This window comes from Lygodium microphyllum, chromosome 8 (assembly GCF_053477565.2).
Source record: "Lygodium microphyllum isolate KBCC chromosome 8, Lygodium_microphyllum_v1.1.10, whole genome shotgun sequence".
NCBI classification, from domain to species: domain Eukaryota; kingdom Viridiplantae; phylum Streptophyta; class Polypodiopsida; order Schizaeales; family Lygodiaceae; genus Lygodium; species Lygodium microphyllum.
Genome location: NC_141142.1, coordinates 6,286,636 through 6,307,581, shown reverse-complemented (window position 1 = coordinate 6,307,581; position 20,946 = coordinate 6,286,636). Strand labels below are relative to the sequence as shown.

Sequence of the window (20,946 nt, the reverse complement as noted above, 5' to 3'; positions counted from 1 at the left end):
AGCAAAGGGCACACAGACGTGCCAACAATGACCCTCCAAATATAAGACAAAACAGTCCAGTTTTTCCGAGCGAAAGGGCATGAAAGAAAACAACGGTGAGAAGATTCTGCACTGGTGAGACAAAAAAGGCAATTGCCATTGGAGATTCAGCATTTTGCGAGTGCTGCAGCAAGGGAACACCCACCAACCATTACATGCCAAAGGAAGACTTTGCATTTATATGGAATCTTGTTTAACCAACCCTCCATGACTGTTGTTTTCCACCAGGCCTAATATTTATGCAAGCCCCAAACGATATTGGTCTTGGTAGTCAGCCAACGGTGGTCCTTAATCATAAGGCAATACACTTGGTTAGCCAAAAGCCTTTCAAGATGGAGTCGATCTGCAAGATCCCAATCCTGCCTTGGACAATCAGAATCAAGGGTAGGAAAGGTCTCCCTAGGCTGCAATGCCATCAAAAGCTAGTCCTACAAATCTCGATACCCTCGAGGGATCCAAAAAAGCCTCCTGGAGGTGCAAGAAGACATCAACCCACTGCAACTCATTAGAATGGCATCAAAAACAAAAGAAAAGCCCGGCATGCAATATGATTAAATTTAGGGTGGTCTTCTTTTTTCCCATCCCACAAGAGTAGCTTGGACACAACCAATAATTCCATTTGAAAAGAATTCGCCATCAAGTTGATCCTCCGCAGGATGCCACTGCACCTTCAAAGATCTAACTTCCATGAGCAAATGTATTGAGTCACCAAGAAAGTGGAAGATGATGAGAAAGGGGCATCAGCATTAAGAAGATGCCCCCATGAGAAATGAATACTCGAATTACCATGCAGCACACCCCGATCTTCCAAAAAGAAACGATCAACAAAGGCCTAGGGGTGCCAATCAATGCACATAGCACGAAAGAGAGACCACAGAAGAGCAAGCATGTGGGTTGCAATGGCAAGGTATGTTGAATTTTCATGGTAACGTTGCGAGGCATTTGAGCTATCCCTTGGGGATTGATATTTAGTCCGTGGAGCAATTGTTGCAATGGATTTCCCACAAATCAGATGCGAAGTTTTTTTAAACTAGAAATCGTAGGCTTGGCCTCTTCACGTGCGCCTTAAAGTGGCACAATCCATCATGCTACCCATGCTCACTTATTGCCGCTTTTGCCTTAGATTGCCTCTACCTATAAAGATCTTACTAAATACGCTCATTTTATGCTATGGAAAAATGACTCTTTGCATGTTGATATCTCTTGAATCTCTTGGAGTCAATGCCTTCTGGAGGTTACTGGATGAGTTGCCAAGGCAAAGAACAAGGGGCCCAGAGAGTGGCTCAGTCTGATTGAGTGAGCAAGAGTGAATGTAGTGACCCCACTATTCAACATAACCCGCAAAGAGGCATTTGCACTAATAGTGTATATCAGACGAGACATGCGTAGATCAAAACCCATAACGTGTATAAGCTCGGCCATAGAAGACCAATCCAAGCAATCAAATACCTTTTTAAGATCCAACTATACAAGCATGACTTCCGCTTAGAGTGCTTACCATAATCAATGTCCATCTGAACATTCAACACATTGTGCAAGATATTCTTGGCCTTGATAAATCCATGGTTATGCAAGCCATTAGCCAGCAATTTAGGGAAGATTTTATACATAGATCCCATCAAAGAAATGGGTCACCAATGTTTCAACATCGAGGCGGAGAGTACTTTTGAAAACAGCTTGATAACTACCACCTTCCATGATGCAGGCAAATCCCAATCTCCCAAACTTGTTGACACATGACTGTCAAGGGTTTTGCCAACCTAGTAGCATAAGCCTCAAAGAATACATTAGTCAAGCCATCCCATCCCGAACTTTTGTCCTTGGGAAAATGCAACAAAACATCCATTAACCTCTTCCTCGCGAATATCAATATCCAGATCAACATGACTATCTAGAATCAAGGCATAGAAAGCCAAACGAGCATGGATGATCTACTCAATAGGAGACAAAGAACCAAGAAGGACTTGAAAGTAATCTCTGCCATATGCACAATGGATTGCGGATCCATAACCATCTTAGCCCTCTATATACTAAAGTCTCATCATATTCTCTCGTGAAGGAGGCACATGCAACCCTCGAAAGAATGTGACTAGTATGAAGCATCTTGCAAATTCTTAGTTAAATTTTGTAGTTTAGCTTACTGATATAATCTCAACTAGAACTGTTGAGATTCACCAGCCTTGTAGCCAATGGAAGCAAAAACAAATCATCCGAGGAATCCAACAACAAAGAGCGGACCAAGATTAGCATGGCTTCAATAACCTACCGATGTTTCCTGCAAAGAGAGATATGACAAATACCATAATGTCGAGCATGAGAGCAACCCAATGATACATTTGTCATAATAGGTGAGTCCCTAACTTTCTCTTTACCTTTTCTTGACATCTGTGATGTAGTTGGTAGAGTAAGGTGTGACCTCAATCTGCAGCTCCAAGGTCTATCAGCAGAACCATGACTAGGAGACTCTTGTGGTCCACTCAATGTCTATGACTACTAACCTGTTTTCTACATAGCTACTCTCATGCTTATCAATTCCAACTAGATTCTGCACATTACTGTACCATCTACTGTTCAAGAGAATATCTAACAAATATACATTTTTCTGCTTTCAAATCCAATTTATTGGTTATAACATCTATATCTCTTCTATTCAAGAGAATATCTAACAAATATACATTTTTCTACTTTCAGATCCAATTTATTGCGCAGCTCATCAGAAGTATGCACATAAGCAATACATCCAAATACTTGTTCTATGAAGGGCAATATCAACCACAACTCACGCAGACTTACATCAAGAGTAAACAATCTACAATTTGTTCTATGAAGGGCAATATCAACCACAACACCTAAACCTTGTGCAAACATGGCAGCATCCATTTCAGACAGACTTACATCAAGAGTAAACAATCTACAATTTGTTCTATGAAGGGCACTATAAGGCTCCTTGGCCTTTTGTTTCTTGCATCGTATGTCGGCACAAAGAAACATTTCCAACATGAGTAATGGGGTAAGCTCTTTTATCCCCTTTCTCCACGTAGCCTGGAAACTCTAAACTACGCATCTCTCTAAACCACTCTTCGTGAGAAGTCATGTGGTTAAAGACACCTAAGTCTACATACTATACATCATCTCTTTGATGAACTATCGATAATCATAGTATTCATAAAATGCTGCATAACAAACAATTGTTCACCTTTGTTATAATTATTTATGGTGTTTGATGCATAATTGCCTTACTGCTTTTTATCATTTTTTATTTCAACATTCTTTTTGAGTCAATTTTTAAAAATGTAGCCTTTCTGACTACAAAGTCAACACTCTCTACTAGCACCAGAATTCTCTTGCCTATTAGAATCTCCAACTTGCCCTCTTTGACTCCCTCTTTTTCGGGACTGTCTTCTATTTTGTTGTGCATCATAACCTTAACCATGACCGCTACCTTGGCCTCTGACACGACCTCTACCCCTGCTAGAAGAGTAAAGCACCTATTCAGACTTGTTCTTGCTTTGAGAAGAAAAGAAATCCAAGCCAAGGTTCTTTTCTTCAAGTATCAATATAGAAATCAAGTCTACAAAGTCAAGGATATTATCCCTCATTTTCATAAATGATTTGAGGCTCGTATATTCATCTCCAAGTCCATCTAAGCATGCACGCACAAGGTTCAGACTTGTTCTTGCTTTGAGAATAAGAGAAATCCTAGCCAAGGTTCTTCTCTTTAACTATCAATATCGAAATCAAGTCTTCAAAGTCGAGGATATCATCTCTCATTTTCATAAATGATTTGAGGCTCTTACATTCATCTCCAAGTCCATCTAAGCATGCACGCACAACATCATCATCAACTACCATACGGATAGATTCAAGAGCTTCCACAATAGTCTTGATCTTCAAGAGAGAATCATTAATGGATAGGTTCCCTCCTTTCACTTGGTTCATGAGCTACAGCTTTCTACCCTTTGTGTCTACTTCAAACAACCTTGCCAAGTTTTTTTATATAATAGCCGAGTATCAGATTCCTACAAATAGCCCATCATACTATTTGTGACATTGACAAACAATATATACTCTGAATTTGGTCATCCTGAACTTTCATGTAGAATAATTGTTCTTATCAAGCTTCTTGCTAATAATTTGGTAGTAGTTGTTTGACATTTTGACAAAACAAACAACTTGCAAAAAATTGTAATCTACAAGCAAGCTGATATCAAATGCACCACAACTAAACACACAGCCTTTTTCACTAACTGCACAACAATAACCGTAATCTACAATTTTTATACTAATGTTTTATGTGTCTACAATCCAGTAAACACCTAAAACCTTACAGATTTGAAATCTATAACATGTGCATCTATAAACAACTAACACAGCCGAAACCATAATATATCCGAAAAAGTGATGTCAAATCACTTGCAAGTCCAAAACGGAGACCAAAATGACCTCACATGCCAAAAATCATAGTGGCATGTCCTAAAGGGCATATGTGTAATATATACACTGATCTTCTTGCTCACCAAATTTCATTGCAATCCAAGACTACAGCCCTACTAGCCTGAGAAGCATCGTGTAGCTATAATCCAAGGCAAATCAAGCAAGGTGAAAGAACATCTTACTCATTGCTTGCTTGCTTGTTTTCATGCTCCAACGCCTTCATCTCAACCTTCAATCAAGCTCTGCATAGCCATGGGACAGCTCTAATACCATAAAAATACACAAGAGGGGCGAGAGATAAAAGACTAATATGAAAATATCACATGTATGAACATGTGGTCACTAAGTACGAACTCACTAATGAAAGAAGAGGTGGCACAATAAATGTGCCATAATCAAGGATAGACTACCTAGGTATGGTCCCCACTGTAGAATCACTAGTGTATCCTCATGTCAGTCACCTAACATACAAGTGAGCAATATCCTACCACATCACCAAGGTGTGTAGTGCATGCTGGCTAATGTAGAGCTTGACATCTCAACAAAAAGACCGCATGCCGCTACAATCAAGGTGCAACCAAACAAGTCTCTCCTTGCCGACGTCCCATAGCATACATTGTTTGTTTCCGTTGGCTGCCTTCTAACTTGGGGGTACCCACACATGGCATACGGCAGCCATTGTATCCTTGAGAAGGGCCCAATAAAGAGCCGAACAACTCTCCACTTCTACCCATATGGGACATCGCTAGTTGAGTAAATATCAGAAGTCTCCCAAACCAGTGAAGTTGTCCTCCACACAATTAGTCTAAAGGATAGATGTTAGCCACTGACGGATCTTGGCAAGCATGGGAATCAGGCCGATGAAGAAGAGAATAACGCCTTGCTCATGAAAAGTTAAAAAGAAGTAAAGAACCTCCTGAGTATGCACTTGTGTATCCAAAATCTCCTTCTCTATGCAAACAGGAATAGCTTGATGGTTATGGTTGACATATTTCTCCAAAAGAAAATTTGCACACTCAAGCAACTATTCCGAATTTGGTTCTTGCAAATCCTGCGAAGTAGAAGACACATGAGCACACGTGCGAGGCAGAGAGTCATCCCAATCAGGGACCTCATGAACAACAATAAATTCATCATGGAGATGCTTGTTGTGTTTGATAGATGGCTGAACATCAAGGGGGAGTAGAGCCATCTCGTTAGTGCAAGGCACCATGTCTTCTTTCACTGCATCTTCTTCCACATCCATATTCAAACCCAGGTCTGCATCAGTCTAATTCATATAATCCATATTCAAGTCCGCCATAAAGGAATGGGAGTTCTCAACAACTCTCTCTCCCTCTCTTTGCATTTTTTTTGTAATAGAAAGGTAATTGTATTAATTATAAAAAAGCACAAGATTATAAGATGCAAGATGGCTCTAGGCCATTGTGCATACACTCTTTTACAGAAGATTGGATAACTAAAAGGGTACAAAAGTCATGGCAAAGAAGTAGTAGAGATTGCCATATGCCAAGGGACCAAGTCCCCCCTAGAAAAGAGATCAATGTGCTGAATAAGGTCCACCTGCCAATGTAGGAGACTTTTCAACTTGGGGAGGTGAGTTTGCACCCAAGATGTGGAAAACAAAAGCATTCCAGGTTGTCCAATTGTCCAATTGTGCCAACAGCCCCAAAAATAGAGGAATGGAAACAAAATCTTCATATGTGATTGTGCCAAACAACGATATTTGGACCAAGCAAAGACCCAATCAAAGGGGCGTAGTGACATGCTGACCACATCCCACCAAATAGTAGACAACAATGACTAGATTTGCCGCGCCAAAGGGCATGAAAGAAAATGGGAGCAAGAAGATTTCGCAATGGTGACGCAGAAAAAACATGCACCATTTGAGATGCGGTGTTTTGCAAGTACCGCAACAAGAGGCAACCCACCGATAATGACACACCAAAGGAAGACTTTACTTTTGTATGGTGTCTTATTGAACCAACCCTCCATGATAATCATTTCCACCAATCCTGAGATTTGTGCATGCCCCAAACAATATTGGAATTAGTAACCAACCAAAGGTGGTCCTTGATCATAAGATAGTATACTTAATTAGCCGAAGCCTTTTCCAGCTCTAGTCAACCTACAAGGTTCCAATTCCACCAAGGACAATCAAAAACAAGGGAAAAGAAGGAGCTCTAGGCTGCAATGCCATCAAAAAGTGGTCCCACAAGTCTCTATAACCTTGAGGGATGCGAAAAAGCCTCCTTATAGTGCAAGAAGGCATCAACCTCTAGCAAGTCACCAGAGTGGCATCAAAAATTGAAGATGAGCCTAATCATGCCATGCGATTAAATTTAGGGCAAGTATCTTGCTTCCCATTTCACAAAATCAGCTTCGACACTTTCAACAATTCCATCTAAAAAAAGTTATTGGCCAAATGATCCTCTGCAAGGTGCCATTGAAACTCTTGAAGGACCCAACTTTTCACAAGCAATTGTTGCAATGGATTTCTCTAGAATTGGAGGAGAAATTTCTATAGTGGAAATCACAGGCTTGGCCTTTCAATGTTCGCCCATAGTCCATTCTGCTTTGTACACTCGCATATTTTTTGTTGCTTTTTCCTTGGATTGGCTCCATCTTGAGGATTCTTACACGCCACATTCACTTTGTCCTATGGAAAATGACACTTTGCATACAGGTATCTCGTGGATCTCTTGGAGACGGGCTTGCACTCCTAAAAGTATGGGTGGTGGGGCTATTTTGGATGCACACACACATGGTTGCTCTTCCCTAGTCTCTCTTTTGTGCCATGTGCACTGATTGATACCCCGAGGTCTTTGTTGCCCAGTTCTTTTTGGAAGATCAGGGCTTTTCCACAAGGGATCACCAACCCTTGCCATTGCAAAGGCTACAAATCAGACTCGCTACAATTGATGAGGGAGGATTTGACTATATTAATATAAAAACCAAAGGCTTGGCCAAAAATTTTCCATGCATCCAATGCCTTGTGGAGGCTCTCTCATCTGCTTTGAGAATCATGAATGTATCATCCACTCCCACGATTGGCCCACAAAATGTTCCGTGGTCACCTAATGAGAGAGCATGGAAAGGATTGGATGGGTCACCAGGGCAAAGTACAATGGGCTCAAAGGGCTTAGTGACCCCACCATTCAGCATGACCCATAAAGAGGCATCCATGCTGATTGTGTGTTTCAGAAGGGACATGCATGACCTCTACCACCAAAGACCAATCCAAATAATCAAAAGCCTTTTTGAGATCCAATTGAGCCAGCATGACTTACTGCTTAGTGCTATGCATACTCAATGGCCAACTAAACATTGGCTTTGCGATTTGGCTTGCTAATAGGATCTCAATTGGAATTGTTGAATGAGATTTGTCAACCTTGTGGCCAATGGTAGCAGGAATGGGTCATCTAGAGAATCAATTAGCAAGGAAAGGATCATCTAGAGAATCAATTAGCAAGGAGCAGACCAATGCCAGAATTCCTTAAACAATGGTAGCAGGAATGGATCATCTAGAGAATCAATTAGCAAGGAGCAGACCAATGCCAGCATTCCTTAAACAACCTACCGACATTGTTTGCAAAGAGGAAAAAAAATGTACAAGATAACAAGATTACAAAGCGCATGGTGACTCTAGGACATCACGTATGAACCAGATACAATGGATTCAGCAAATACAAAAGGGTGAGAGTACAAGCGATACCCGAAGACTAGATAGAAACAAGATTACAAAGCGCATGGTGACTCTAGGACATCATGTATGAACCAGATACAATGGATTCAGAAAATACAAAAGGGTGAGAGTACAAGCGATACCCCAAGACTAGATAGAAACAAAGAATCAAGACTTTTGATGAGCTTTTGTCACGTAGGCCTCTGTCTTTCCTACCAATGCCTTTGATGTTCAGCCCCTAAGGAGGAGGTACATCTGCAGGGTGAGAGGTAGAGCCTCGATATACTCTCTCTCTCTCTCTCTCTCCGTGAAGATAATTGAATTAAGTAGTAAATATTTACATTAGACCATCAGGTCAAAATACTCTCTATATCTCTTACTTTCTATTACATCAATCCATCAGGTCAGCATGCTCCATCTCTCTCACTCTCTCTCTATCTAATATTTACATGAGGCATGCAGGCTCTCAGAACAACCAAAAGAACCTATTACATGAACAGTACTAATAAATCACATAGAAGCAACACCTAGAGTACAACGAACAATCGCCAGCCAAGGAGCAGCAATATCCGGAAGAACCAAATCAACTAACATCATAGAAGAGATTTTCCATAACACTAATCCACACACACGAGCCACATGCATATGGATGCCCGATGCTAAATCAAAAATAAAGGCATTCCAAGTACGCCATATATCCCAAGGCTGTCCATCTAAGGAAATGGAATAGGCTGAACACTTTCCAGAAACTGATTTTGCTGTGAAAAAGATTGATTAAAGCGAAGAGACAAATGGGTAAGGAGAGCCTTAAATGCATGAACAGGCCTGTGGCTCATTTCGAGGACCAAAGGGTAATGATTTGACAAAACATGTTGTCCTTCTACCCGCATATCAATGACTGCATGAAAAAAATAGTCACTTTCGTAGATGTAGATCCTATCCAATCTGGCCCAAATATTTGAATGCTGAAAAGACAATAAGTATATCCGGCTTGTGATGGATACATCCAGGACCACATGTCTTGTTTCAAAGATGATGCTGCAAGAGCATCCCAAGCCTGTCGCTAAGGACCATCCATAACTGAATGCAGAGAGGTCGCCTGATCTGCAGAAACACAGGCATTAAAATTACCCATAACAAAGCCTTGACACGAGCCATGGCAAGGTAGTGCAAGTCATCCCAAAGCTGACGACGTTCCCTTGCATTAGAAGGAGCATACACGCCTACAATCCACAAAACCTCTCCCTCATAAATTATTTCAAGAATTAAAAATCAGCCACGAGGGTCCTGAGAGACCAACAATGGTTGTAGGGAGGATTTGCCAACCAACATAACTCTCGATTTGTGCGGACGTCGACCACTCAAAAAAAAACTGCATAATCCTTATATACATAAGAAGATCCAACCAAAGCGTGCTACTTATGCTCCACAGCACAGAAACCATCCCATTTTCCAGCTAGCACCACTTTCCACAACCGATACTGCTTGTTGCTCAAAGAAATACCTTTCACATTCCACAGAGCAATTTTCATTATTAATCACAAATGAGAAAAACTACTAATCACAAATGAGAAAAACTACTCAACCGCCACCATAGTTGTCAGGTACGCTAAGTATGGTACGGTACAATTAAATACGGTACTAAATGGTACCTTAAGATTTTATAAGGTACAGCACGATATTAGTACGACAAAAAAATAACTTGATTATTTTAGACAAAAGATAATAGAATAGATATTTCAAGTCTAAATAGCAATGCTATTAGAGAATATAAGATGAGTACTTGAGGGTAACATGCCAAAACCTTATGCGGAATGCGCAACATGCGCTACTGCTACCTACAACTTATAACTACATAGATGGGAGTGGATACATCATACATGCATGATCATACAAATAAGACAAGTGTGGGCTTGAAAGAGAGAAGGTTGAGAGAAATTGTTTGAATCTCAAATAACCTAATCTCATGGGAGAATCATATTAATATAAGGTCCATTTAGCTCGTCCCAAAGTGTAGTTCAAATGGGAAAGATATATCCATTAAGTTGGTACCTTATGGTACTAATACGTAAGGTACGGTGCCTAAAGTATGGTATAGTATCAAACCTTTCATACGTGGTACTAGTGCAACTAGAGAGAGGAAGAGGCTAGAGAGAGAGAGAAAGAGAGCAGAGGCTTCAGAGAAAAAGAGGGTGTGAGAAGCTTGAGAGAGAGAGAGAGAGAGAGAGAGAGAGAGAGAGGCTTGGGGAAGAAATAAGAAAGAAAGAAGGAAAAAAAAAGAAAGGAAAAATAAAAAAAGAAAGTTGTAGACTTTAGAGTGGGCAAAAAATGCCCATTTTTTCATACCAAATCATACGGATACATACCATACCGTACCGTACTGATCAGTCTGTACTACGTACGGAGACAACCCTAACCGTCGCTTTCCTTTTCCCTTTCACATCAATAGCCTTGGCAGCCTGGAATCTCTCCATTTCACCTCAAATAACATCAACAATATCTACCCTCTACAAATCCGCAATGGAAACATGGGAAGGGAACTATTGTTGCTAGGAGCGAAAAACGTCCCGAGGAAGCACAAGCCTCCCATGCGCATCGAAGCGCAAAGCAAAATCAGAAGGCCTTTTATCTTCTACTGCCAGAGCACGCGAAGATTGAGGTTTCATATAAAATCCCCTACCTTTGCGTTGAAACGTTTGAGTGATTGGAGGTGGCGGAGGATACACAAGAGTGGAGCGAGAATCCTGTCTAGCATTACGACGAACCACAGTGACTCACAAATCTTCCTGGACAGACAAATTCCGCCCACCCACAAGCGAAGCATGCTCCCCACCGCCATGGGAAACATCCTTCTTGCCTTCATTACGACCATGTTGGGAAAGCTGCTCAAGATCAGCTACGGGCTTCTGAATCAACTTCTGAGAGAGGTGGTCTTGCATTACCATATCTGGATCCATAGGGCATTGCCCTACCTCCATATTTTTGTAGGGCATTCTGAAATGAAATGGCCCAACTGGCCACATTTGGAACAGTGTCCTGCAAAAGTACCCCATTTCAACTCATACACCAACGTTTGTAACCTTGGAACCTCAAAACGAATCTTTGTCCAGCGAGGTTTCCCTGTATCCCAAAGCATGCATGCCCTATTCCGATTGCGGGAAGCCAGCCGAGGCTCCACCAAAACCTCCCCAATGGTTCTCAAAACCAAAGGGAGAAGTCTCCAGAGATGCGCAGGGAAATCCACCACCTCTACCCAAATTGAGCATACCTATCTCAGCACCTCTTGAAACTCAACCATGGGCCTCCAAGGGACCACATGAACTAGCTGCCCATCCATAAACAAAGGAATGTGTTGCATAATAAGAGCATGTACTTCCACAGAACGAAAAAGAACCTCAAAGAACCCCTTCGGGCCATCATAAATCTCTTCAACTAGGGAAATCTGCATCCGCCCTGAAACATCTTCTGAGCACTATTCAAAACTGACAAGCATGGATTGCAGCCAAGCACGAATTCTAGTGATCAAAGGAGTCCTTCCAGTAAAATAAAATATGGCTGCCCTCTCATGGAAAGCAGCTATCTGTTGTAAGACAGTCGGTTCCCATGACTGCAACTACCTGATCCCCATCCGGTAATGTGTTAGCTGTATCCTCATTACAATGGGCATAATCCGACATAAGATGATTGGCAGTGGCCAGCATGAACTGTAAATACCTATCGGGTTGTGAACACAAAACATGAACCTCTGGCTAAGGCAAATTCAGGCCTAAGACTAGTCCTTCGACCGACATCCTACGACATTTGTCCATCTCTTCACTATCCTGCAATGGCCGGAGTTCATCAGCCAACGAATCACCATCCAAGTTGGCCAAGTCTTTGTCATTCCCTTGAAAGGCCATATCGATACCATTAGATTCCTACAGATTTGCCATAGCAAAACCAGATTGCGATCACAACTCTCTCTCTCTCTCTCTCTCTCTCTCTCTCTCTCTCTCTCTCTCTCTCTCTCTCTCTCTGTGCTGAACCTGATTTCTAACCAAATCACAAATGTATCTACGAGTAGAGTAAACAATGTCTACTAGAATCTCTTGGGGGCCCAACAATGATTTGTAAAAATCTACACACATCCGAATGATGGATGCAGGTTCTGTCACCGTAACACCTTGTTCATTCTTCAAATGCATGATATTTTCCCGGGCATATTTCTAATGTAATCGAGAAAAGATCTTGTCAGATTGACAATTGTTATCGTGCAAAGCCTCTGCTCTAGACAACAATTTGAATTTAGCATATTCCTGTTCTTGTAAAGATTGAACTCGGCCTTTCAACCATTCAATGCCTATCAGCAAGTCATTTGTAGTATCCCCCAACTGACATAAAGAAAAAGAACGGGCCAACAGAGATTGTGCACGCAGCAATTCAGCGCATAAAATGGAAGCATGCTGAATACCGAATTGTCAGGATAACATACACACATTATCCCTAAAAACAGGCCATGCTTCCAATCCTTCTGATAGAACCCTGGAACGGAAGCAATCAATTATTTGCTGAATACATACCAAAAACTGATTTTGCAAGAGAAAGGATTGATTGAAATGAAGGGGAGGCGAGCCAGGAGAGCCTTATAGGCATGAACTAGTCGATGTGCCATTTCCAAGATCAAAGGATGGTGATCAAACAAGACATGCTTTCGCTCTATCCACATATCAAGGACTACAGGGAGAAAAGAATCACTTTGACAAACATAGATTCTATCCAATCTGGCCCATGTGTTTGGATGCTGAAGAGAATGATAAGTATATCCTGAGTGTGAGGGATGCAACCAAGACTACATGTCCTGTTTCAAAGACTCAGCTGCAAAAGCATCCCAAGCTTGATGCTCAAGACCATCCATAACCGAGTGTTGAGAAGTCGTCTGATCCATAGATGTACACGCATTGAAATCACCCATTACAAAGCCTTGACAAGCCATAGCAAGGAAATGCAAGTCATCCCAAAGCTGACGACGTTCATGAGAAGTAGAAGGAGCATACACGCCCACCAGCCATAAAACTTCTATCATATTGGATTTCCAAAATCGTGAATCTACCTCGACAATCCTGAGAAATCAAAGATGATTGCAATGAAAATCTGACAGCCAACATCACTACATTCTCCCTTGCGAATCAAAGTGCAAAGCAGTATCAGAGACCCTTTTCTCATTACCACCAATTGTAGATAGAGGATTCATAGAGAATCCCCTACCTCGGCATTGAAATGTCTGGGTAATAGTCTGGGGAGCTGGGTGAACAGGAGTAGACCGAGGCTCCTGTCTAGTATTATGGCGAACCACCAATACCCAGGAATTATCCTAAGGAGTCAAGTTTTGGCCCCCCGAGGGCGAAGCACACTGATTTCTAGCTTAAGAAGCAGCCTTCTTTCCATCTAGTTGTCCCTGCTGGACAATCTACTCACAAGCGACTTCAGGCTGTTGAGCTACCTACTGCGGAAGATGGTCATGCATATCCAAATCACAATCCAAAGACGGCTTCTATCACATTTTGAAATGAAATGTCCCAATTTCCCACACCTGAAATAGTGTCCAGCAAATGTACCCCATTTGAGCTCATAGACCAAAGTTTGCCACCCTAGAACCTGAATATGAACTTTAGTCGAGCGAGGTTTCCCTGTATCCCAAAGTATACATGCCCTATTCCTATTACAGGAGGCCAACCGAGGCTCCACCAACACCTCTCCAAGAGATCTCAACACGAAGGGAAGAAGTCGCCAAAGATGGGCAGGAAAATCAACCACCTCAACCCAAATTGGGCATGCCTATCTCAGTATCTCCTGAAATTCGGCCATAGGCCTCCAGGGAACCATATGGACTAACTGGCCATCCATGAATAACGGGATACGATGCATAATATGAGCCCGCACTCTCGGAGAACGGAAGAAAACCTTTAAAAAAACCCCTCGAGCCATCATAGATCTCTTCCACAAGGGATGCCTAGTCTTGCCTTAAAACATCATCCTGACACATCTCCACCTTGGTAAGCATGGATAGCAACCATGAACAGATACTGGAAATCAATGGGGTCCTTCCGTAAAATAAAAAATGCAGCCCTCTCATGGAAGGCAGCAATCTGTTGTAGAACCAGATCAACACCCATAACAGCGACCACATGTTCCCCCTGCGGTAAAGAACTCGCTTTACCCTCATTAGCTTGAGCATATTCCGACATCAGATGATTGGCATAGGCCAGATAAACTGACAAGACTCATTAGTCTGAGAGCACGAGGCCTGAACATTTGCTGAGGCAAATTCATGGCACACAAGTCCGGTTCTTCAACTGACATCTTCCAATGTTTACCCATCTCGTCCCCTTCCATTAACTGCCCAGAACCCTCAGCTAACGAATTGCCATCTGATTCCGCCGAGTCTTTGTCATCCCCATTTCCAATACGCTGGTCTAGAAAGGCCATGTCAATACCATTAGATTCCTGCAAGTTCGCCATTCCCAAGGTTTATGCTGATTACACAAATTATCCAACTCTGGCTGTCTTTCACAGAACAGGACAGAACCTGTGTCCTTCAGTAGGTCGTAGTACCCCAGGACCTCAGGACCACAGCCCCAATCTATACACTGCTGTTCAGTGAAAACAGGGCTTTAACAATCTCTCTCACTCACAGTTCGACTTACCCGGATTAGGGCCGGTCGTCGCACCCTCGCTGTCAGGCACAGAACAGAGGATGTCAGTATAGGTCAGGTCGATGCTGATTACTAGGCGTCAGAAGGGACAAGAGACGAATCGACAGGCAGGACAAAATGAGCAGGGCTTGAGCAGGGCGGAACAGACCCTGCACTGGTGACCTCGCTCTCTGTCTCAGTCACAGAGCAGGGCGATGCAGGCAGGAAGGTCGCCCGCCAGAAAGCACAACAAGTCAACTGGATGATCACAGGTAGGCAAGAGCAGGGCGCGATGTCACAGGCAGGGCAGAACAGACCCTACGTGAGAGAACTCAGGCAGCACACGGGACAGGTAAGCACGTCCGCAGGTCGGGGGGATCAGATCTACCATCGCCTCTCTCTCTCTCTCTCTCTCTCTCTCTCTCTCTCTCTCTCTCTCTCTCTACAGGGGCAGGTCTGCTCTCTTTATCAGTGCACAGAGGCAGATTGCACGTGGAATAGAAGAATGTCCGGACCGCAGGCTCTGCTTGTCAAAAATCTTCAGCCATGGCGCAGATTCGTCATTTCTGTCAGAATATGGTGCAGCCGTTACCTACCTGTATAAGGGTGCGCTAAAGACTGCCCGGACAGCAGGCCTGTTTCTGCCTAGGGCATAGCTGTCCCTTCTCCCTACGCAGCGTCTCTGTCTCAGGAGCAGATCTGGGTGCCACACAAACCACAGGTCGCAGAGCAGGAGTATTCGTGGACAACAGATTACAAGCGTGCAGGGGCAGAGCTCACGTAAGGCTGAAACGGGCCAGGCCGACACACAAAAGCAGGGACCTCTCTTTATCTCTCTCTCTCTCTCTCTCTCTCTCTCTCTCTGTGGATGAAACATAGATACTCACCCTCACCTACTCTATTCAGCCTCTATATTGATGAGATATCAGACTACATTGATGGACTTGGAAGGGAGGGAGCTGGCCTGGGGGGCATTGATACCCATACTATTGAATGCCATTGACATAGTCCTCATCTCTAGCATACCGGAGGGATTGCAACACCACCTAGATGCACTATAGGCCTTATGTTAGGCTAGGGATCTCACAGTGAACCTTGGGAAAACCAAGGTTATGGTGTTTGACACTTCCTCCCAATGGATTTGGCAATTAGTACCCCATTTCACCTCTGCAAAGGAGATAGTGGGCGTGGTCGAGAGTTATGTTTACTTGGGGATTACATTTTCAAGACTGACATTCACTCTAAGGAGAGCAACAGAGGATAGATTGACACAAGACTATGCGGCTCTAGGGGCGATGGAGAGCCAGTGCGCACAGATACAGCTTCAAGAGCCTCGAACGAAGCTCTAGCCCTTCAACACTTTGGTCACACCAACACTTCTGTATGGGGTCCATTACATTTTCAAGACTGAGATTCACTCTAAGGAGAGCAACAGAGGATAGATTGACACAAGACTATGCGGCTCTAGGGGCGATGGAGAGCCAGTGCACACGGATACAGCTTCAAGAGCCTCGAACGAAGCTCTAGCCCTTCAACACTTCGGTCACACCAACACTTCTGTATGGGGTCCCCATATGGGAATCAAGCCTCTACTATACAAGGAGAGCCACACAGGATCAGCCTACCCAAGGAAGGGAAGATATGTGAGGGGTGGGAGCAAATGGAGAGACCCCTAGTACTGATAATTTCATATATGGTTCAAAGTAAGCCCTCTATACCACATGAGATTATCAGAGCAGAGATGGGAGTACCATCTCTAGTGACAGAGGCCCTCTTCCAAACAGCGACTTTCCTACATAGACTTTGGACCTTGCCGATACACAAATAATCCCCACGGACTAGAGTCATCTAGATAGTTAGCATTATAGGGGGATATTGAGTGCTAGTATGTCCAAACAGAGGCATGGCTACAGTTACTTGGATAACACATGGATCACCTCCCAGCACTACAGTACAACTTTAACTGCCCCTACCTGGAGCTCAGCTGAGAGGTACTAAACCACATTGTCAGGATGGACATTATTCAGATACACATAGCCAGGACATGGGTGACACCTACTAAGGATTTGGGGACGAATATGGCTTTCTACACATATCCCTTGATGGCTTTGTTCTCTGCCCCAGATACATGGAGGCACATTCAGTCTCATCTTGTATGATGTGCCATTGGGCAGCTCCGTACATCCTCACACGAGCTCTGGATTGGAAAAGGTAGATACAGTGCAGACTCGCTCCTCTCGAAGGACAAGATTTGCCACCTGTCAGCTCAAACCACAGACAGAGTAGCACTACTTATGCAAATGCTCTATGAACTATGAGATCGGAGGATGATTCCATTGTCTGTTCAAAGAGGGATTTGAGCCACTATCCAAGGTTATGGATTTCTTGGATTGGAGATGTCTCGAGCTCTTCTTATTGGAGCACACTACCACAAAGAGCATCTCTTTACAGACCCAGCATGAGAGACACACACCAATATGCACTCATGGAGTTCTATAGAGCATCGACTGCTCTCTCCACCACGGAGCCCTCCCTGGTCCCCAAAAGACAGCCCCACCACGGGGGACCATCTTAGACAGCCACGTTGAGATGCAAAGCCCGCTACCCACGTCCAGCTGATCCACACCCTCAGGTGAGGCATAATCTACAAACACAATGGATACTACACCGTCATAGGGGGACCTATCTCGCTGCTTCAGTCTCTCTATGTTAGACAAACCTATGATAGATATCTTGAGCAGTTCCACATTATATCTAGCTTAGAAATCATTTTGTACTCATCAGCTATGTACTTTTCACTCTTTATTTTTCATTTACATAGTCACAGCATTACATGTCAGTTATTTTGGGACATGGGAAATTCCCTGAATTTTCAAATGTAACATTCTAGTCTCATAAGCCAATTTGGCCTTTTGTAGAGATTAATAGAACATTCTTTCTTCTCTCTCTCTCTTTTTTTTTTTCGTAAATCTTCTCTCTCTCTCTCTCTCTCTCTCTCTCTCTCTCTCTCTCTCTCTCTCTCATTCATTTTGCCTTGCCCTTGTGTGTAGCAAGCAAAACAAGTTTACAGTCTGCAGTACAAGTGATATACAAAATGATTGCACATTGGACAGCAACCTTGGATGCAAGTAAGGTGGATCCCTACGAAGTGGAGGAGCTTCAATACAGTACAGAAGAAACAATTCCCACTGGAAATACTCCTACAGTGGAGAGCCGATGCAAGAGGAAGGCCACCCACCAACGTTCTCCAAATGAGTACCTTACATTTGAATGGTGTCTTGTTGATTCATCCCTCCATCATTGTCAATTTCCACCAACTGAGAATTTGCACAATCACCAAAGGCATTGACTTTGTTCCTCAACCATGAGCGAGCCTGGATCATGAGATGATAAATCTAATTAACCAAAGAAGACTCAAGGGTTAGATGCCCTGCAAGGTCCCAATCCTACCAAGGAGAGTTAGAATCAAGAATAGGAAATGGTTGTCAATCCTGCGAAAGATTGGAGACCTTGCCCCAAAGCTCACATTAGCCACAAGGGACCCAAAAGACCCATCTAATAGTATGAAAAGATATCAAAGTGCCTTCAGACAAGAGAGTGGCATCAGCCACAGAGACCAATCCAAGACAAGCCATGTGATTAAGCTTAGATCTCTCCTCCCATTCGCCCTACCAAGAAAGCGAGCCAAGCATCGCCAGAATTTCCATCTACAATGAATTGGCAGCTAGTCTATCCTCTAATGGATGCCATTGAACTTTGCAAAGCATCATTTTCCGTGAACATAACAAATGATTGAGAAGAACTAAAACAAATGAAGAGAATGGAACCTTAGCATTAAGCACATGCCACCACAATCCTTTAATCTTTGTATTACCATGCCAAAGACCTCAATGCTCAAGAAAAGCAATGGCAATCACAATCTAGGGTGGTTGGTTAACACACATTTCCTGAGAAAGAGACCAACAAAGGGCTGTCATATAGGTCTCAACATCCAGAACAGCCCCACCACCTATTGATTTCGGGGTGCAAACATGAGAACAAGATATCCATGAAATGCCACCATGCACAAAGTCTTTCTTCCACAGCATAAAATAGAAGTGCCGAGTGAGATCCTTCAAGGCAGCATTAGTCCACAGCAGCAATTGCAAGAAGTGAACATGGGGACCATAATGATCTATGCCACTTTCAAGCGCGTATGAAATGGTCAAGCTTGAGATTTCCAATGAACAAACTTGGCTTCCAAGTTTTGTGATACCCATTTTAGCAAGAGTCTTGGCTGCAAATCAACACCCAAGACATAAACAAGATGCCTACGATGTCTCCTTGTTGAACAACCACATCCAACCATCCCAATTCAAGCAATAAGGGAAGATTTGGAAACATTGATACAGAGACCTGATGCATATCCAAACCATGACCAAACATCACCTCTCTCTCTTGTTGTTTTGTGATAGGGTTTTTTTTTTTTTTTTTTGGGGGGGGGGGGGGAGGAACCTTCAAGGGACTTCGAGTCATAACATGTCATGAGGCACAAAAATGGCACAACGGAAAGGCACACAAGATATATCAATAAGGAATCCTTTATATCCGTGATATAGAAAGATACAACATAGGGCTACATCTCACAACTACACCCTTGTGACGTCGGCATGTAAGAATTCACCACTGAGCATAGGGAATCACATGTAAAAGCATATCCCAAGCAGAGCTTGAGTGATCACTACTCCCTATATAAGTATTTATAGCAGCAACACCATGGCATATCTACAAAGCCCTTACACTCATCCCCACCTAATGAATTGCTATCCTCAGCAATCTAAGGGTGATCTTCTTAACTCATTCCAAGGTCTTAACAACTCATTCTATTAAGTCAGTTAGTGCCTATCAATCTAGGACTTGACTCATTAGCAGAGTCTTAACGCAGACTTTTCTATCAAGCCGGTTTGTGTCCACAACAATACAACTTGGGGGTCTTAACATAACTTTTCCTATCAAGCTAACCAAGGTGTGCCCATCTAGACTCAGTTTTTATACTTTATCACTCTAGTCCGTCCACCCTGGACTCAATGACATTTGAGGAGTGGCACAACATGGCTTTGCATACCAAGCTTTGTAGGCATATTGTTGGGGTCAAGGTGTGGTGGCTCAATTGGTGCCATGTTGTGCCATGCCTTTAGATAGGCCATCCATTGGATTGCTCCTTCTGCAATTCCTTCCTCTCTCCTTACCTTGACCCTGGGTCTTAGGAACTTGAATCTCTTGGTTCATTTGCCAAGACGCTTTGCCCTCATCTCCAAGTCAAGTACTTGGATTATTCTCCTTGGCCTCTTTGTCCGATCTTTCTTCTTTGCCTTGAACTTAGACAAACTGATTGGTTCAACTTGCCTTTTCATAGGGAAGGTGCGGTCTTGGTCAATGGCACCTCTTTAGCTCTTCTTAGCCTCATTTGGAGTTGAAGTTCTTTGGGGGGCATGGACTAATTTGTCACACATAGCCTGGATTTGGGGTTGCGGAAGTAGAAGTACCATTGAAGTTTTTGAGGTGACGCCCATGTTTGGAGCGCTCAGAGTGTCATGGATCCATAGAATCGGAATGACCACTCCTTGCAGTACTTGCGGCTTGAGTGCCAAGATCTCAATCTTTACTAGCATTCACTATGGTCCCAATGGGTTTCATAGTCCAAAGACATTCACCTTAAGAGTAAGTTGAAGGGTTCTCCAAGGCTCAACTAGCAAGGTTCCCTTCCATGGTACTAAGTTACCTTGGTCGAACCATATTGCAAGCACTCCCTCATGCTCTCCCTTCATTGAGGCTTCATCCTCTGATACAATTTGTCCAAGCTCATAAGGGTTTGTCACTTCGAGCTCAAACACGTAGCCAATCACTCCATTGCTGAAATACTCTCAGTTCCTACTTTGATCCGATTTGGTTGGGATGGGATGTGACCTTGGATAGAAGGTTGGATTTGCTTCGTCTTTAGCCACGAGTTTAGCTTGGGGGTTTTGGAGGCATCCTCATTCTCGTGTCTCATCTTGGCTCTAGCAACTTGCCTTCGTTTCTTGGTGTCTGGTTTCACCTTCCTCTTCTTCTTCTCATTCTCATTCTCTTCTTCCTGTA

At 43.1% G+C, this 20,946-nt stretch overlaps 1 protein-coding gene across 3 annotated transcripts in view; it reads right to left on the bottom strand.

Moving 5' to 3' along the window:
* The window catches only part of NAD-ME1 (NAD-dependent malic enzyme 1), an 82,784-nt gene that overhangs the window by 9,790 nt on the left and 52,048 nt on the right, over window positions 1–20,946 (bottom strand). The gene's annotated exons all lie outside the window — the stretch shown is intronic.